The sequence below is a fragment of the Curcuma longa genome, unplaced genomic scaffold, assembly GCF_044706935.1.
Source record: "Curcuma longa cultivar G26 ecotype Majalengka, Jawa Barat unplaced genomic scaffold, ITB_CL_G26_1.1 contig_21687, whole genome shotgun sequence".
In the NCBI taxonomy this organism is placed as follows: Eukaryota; Viridiplantae; Streptophyta; class Magnoliopsida; order Zingiberales; family Zingiberaceae; genus Curcuma; species Curcuma longa.
In genome coordinates, this window is record NW_027431715.1 from 1 (window position 1) to 4,009 (window position 4,009).

At 44.7% G+C, this 4,009-nt stretch overlaps 1 pseudogene; it reads right to left on the reverse strand.

Moving 5' to 3' along the window:
- Positions 1 to 39: 39 nt before the first annotated feature.
- Positions 40 to 1,887, reverse strand: LOC141817713 (uncharacterized; annotated as a pseudogene).
- Between the last annotated feature and the right edge of the window lie 2,122 nt (positions 1,888 to 4,009).

Below are 4,009 nucleotides of genomic sequence, written 5' to 3' on the forward strand. Positions count from 1 at the left end.
TATAAAGGAATTACGTGAGAATAATGGAATGAAGATTACCATGGATAATTAAGCAGCTAGTTTGGTTTCTCCTGCGGCTAAATCCACATTGCCTTCCTTCTCTATCGCAGTCTCTGCACATCTCCCATTCCGGAATATTAAGAGATAGATCCATCTGTAGCGTTTTAATGAATCCCTGAACCAGATCTCCAAACGTTCGTTCGCCTGCATATCCGATCCAACCACCCATTCCAGTGGCCACGCATCCTGACGGGAGCTGGTCCATGGAAGCCGAAGCATCCGCTGCATAAATCCACTGCCTTTGACTCCCATGATTGCCAAGGCACCGAATGGGCCCGGTGATCCAATCCTTATCTGTTGCTATTTCACTCGAGCAGTTCATCAACTTATAGTTGTCGTAGTCGTCGTCGTCGTCGTTGTGGCGGTGGTGGTAGTAGTAGTAGTTGTAGAAGTAGGATCCCAGATGGTAAATTGAGCCGTTGAGATTGGTGTAGCTAAGCTTTTGCATTGGACACTGAGCCCATTCATCGCCTTCTACCTTGATTCTAATAAATTAAGTGTCGAATTTGATGATCTTGCAGAGCCCTAAACTAGGAAGCGTGATCATGGCGTCACCGGCAGCAGAGCATGAGACGTCCAAGCCCTGAACGCCGCAGTAGGCAGGAGTCGAGTTCAGGCGGAAGGGGTATCTGATATCTATTCCTCCTCCGCAGGTGGACTTAGTTTGGCAATCCTTGATGAACTCCTCTCTCTCCTGCCCCTCCAGAGTTGGTCCTGTAAATTAAAGAAATTAGCAAACAATCAGTAGTTACTAATGATTTAAATTCTTTTCATCCAACTATTAAAAATATTATTGTATCACAAAGTAGCATAGCATATTTACTTGATGTAAAGTTGAAAAGTTAATTTCATAATAATCATATATTACATCTAATTCAAATTGTAATATTAAGAAAATATATGGTCTTAAATATATATTTCCTAGAAAGCAAGGTTTAACCAATATGTTCAAAAAACATATAGTTATTAAAAATAAAAATGGCAAAGATATATCTTAATATTATTTTATCATGTTATTGACCAAATATAAAGGAACGCGAGAATTGAATGATGATGGAATGAAGGGCCTCGTACTCATTAAGCAGGCAGTTTCGTTTCTTTTGCGGCTAAATCCACATTGCTTTCCTCTGTTTCTGACAATCTATGCACTTCTCCCATTCCGGAAGATTAAGAGATACATCCATCTGTAGCGTTTGAAGGAATCCCTGAACCTGATCTCTAAACGTTTCGTCCGGGATATCCGATCCAACCACCCATTCCAGTGCCCACGCATCCTGACGGGAGAATGGAAGCCGACACATCCGCTGCGGCATAAACCCACTGCCCTTGACTCCCATTGCCAAGGCACGGAATGGGTCCGGCGATCCAATCCAAACCTGTTTCTATTTCACTCGAGCAATTCACCAGCGTATAATAGTTGGCGAAGTAGTAGTACTCGTAAATTGAGCCGGTGAAATTGGTGGAGATGAGCTTTTGCATTGGACACTGAGCCCATTCATCGCCTAATAACTCGATTCTAATAACTGAATAAATAAAGTCGATGATCTTGCAGGGCCCTAAGGGAGGAACCATGATGATGGCGTCACCTGCAGCGGAGCATGAGACCTCCAAGCCCTGAACGCCGCAGTACGCAGGCGTCGAGTTCAGGCGGAAGGGATAAATGATATCTATCCCTCCGCAGGTGGAATTAGTTTCACAATCCTCGATAAACTCCTCTCTCTCCTCCACCTCGAGATCCTGAGCCCAAATATGAATGGCTTTGGAAGCATGGAGAATCAGTAGGAGAAGGCAGAGTAGGCGATTCATGGTGAAATTAGCTAGATTAAGGGAGGGGGAGAGGGGACGTGAAAAGCTTCCCATTCGAGTTGGGAATTTAAGAGAGAGATTCATGACAACTTGTGTGTGGAAGTCAAAGTCAACAATGCCTTCGTCTACTGCTTAATTAATTTAGACTTAATTTTCCACACGTAATATCTTTATCATTGTGGAAATATTGACGTCTACCACATGTAAATTCCAAGAAACTTGAGTTGACAAGGACTTTGATTCGCTGAATGTTACGGCAGATATCCACGATGACGTCAACATGAGTTCGAGTCTGATCCGGGTCTGACTTGAATCTCGCCCAGAGGACATGATAAACCCGGTACAAATCTCCCTTGGTCTGATAAGCCTTGGCTGAATCCCCATTCGGCTACCCCCAACGCCGAATCTCCATTCGGCCGTAGCCTTGACCGAATCCCCATTCGGCTGAACTCATCGCCGAATCCCCATTCGGCCGTAGCCTTAGCCGAATCCCCACTCGACCACACCCATCGCCGAATCCCCATTCGGCCGTAGCATTAGCCGAATACCCATTCGGCCCTATCCCTAAGCCGAGTCCCTCATTCTGGCCACAACCTCCGCCGAATCTTCATTCGGCCACATCCCTTGCCGAATCCTCCCTCGGCCACGGGCCTCGCCGAATCCTCATTCGGCCGTAGCCGTCGTCGAATACTCATTCGGCCATGCTCCTAAGCCAAATCCCTCATTCGGCCGCATCCTTGTCGAGTCGCCCGGCAAAGCCTGGGTCCACCTTATCATGATTTCTGACAAACCCACGCCCCATTTAATTAATGTTATTCCTGCCGCCTGTACACCGATGTTGATAAGGTGATGCTTTTACGGCGATGGGACGGAGAATTCAATGGTTCCTGATACCTCATTAATCAGGATAAGACGTTCCTTAATGATGACGTGACACGTGCGCACGCTCATCTCCTCTTTAAAAGACCACTCCCGCAGCAGGTAAAACTCTCTCCGAACTCTTACTCTCCTTACACGCTCAAGTTCTCCTTCTACTGTTCATCTTCTTCTTCTCCGTTTTCTCCACTGACTTGAGCGTCGGAGTGGTCGCGTCGGAGCCACCTCCGGCCGTCCTATTGACGTTTGCTGTGCCTGCAGGTCCTGTGGCCCTCGAGCTTCTTCTTCTCCTGCTCTTCTTCCCCATCGGTTCCATCTCACGGCGAGCTAGGTCCGGTGGCGTGTCTCGACGCACTTCTCAACCGGAACACTGAATCTTCTTCTTAAATAATGTAAGAATTAATGTATTACATCGACATTCATTTAGTCATACTCGATTATTAGATGAAATTCCAAAATATTCCATGGGCATGTTGGAGGGGAGGTAGTTGGGAATTAAACAGCTTGGAAGCATGATGAATGCATGCAACTTGTGTGTGGAAGTCAAGGTCAACAATGACTTGTGTTGAGGACTGGATTGGAGGACGTTGTCTCATAAGTAATTTAGATTTAATTTTCCACACGTATTGTCTTTATCCTTGTAGAAATTTTTGCTGTTTGTAAATTCCAATAGACAAAGACTTTGATTTTTCAAGAACTAACTTACAGGTTGAATCTTCTCCTTAAATAATGTAAGAAAGCTATTACATTAGTTTTTTATTCAGTCATACTCGATTATTTAATTGTGAAAATGCCAACCTTTTATTGCAGCTGTTTCCTTTTGAATTTTTTATTCATTAATATTAATATTGTTGATCAATGTGATTCTATCCCAAATTGATCGACTCGGTGAAATATGTTGATTCATCAATATTGATAACGATAAAATACCCTATTGTCCTTGATTTGCTTGCTTGAAGCGTCTGGCACGATACTCAGTCAACGTTTACTAAAGTCGTTTCAGACTACAAGTAAACGTTGACTGACCAGCAAAGGATAACTGCAAGTAAACGTGATTGCCTGTAGATCAATTTCCAATTGTTGTAGTCTAGATTCCCTTAGATAGATGGAGAGGACATCTGCCAAGAACAGCTCTCGCTCCCTCTGCATGGCCATGGCCTTCAAAGCATCATGGAGCAGCTACTACGCTCTGCTTCTGCTGCTACTCTTCCTCCTCCTCCTGTCCCAGGCTGCTGTTACAGCTACGAGGCAGCAGCAGCGGAGCCAA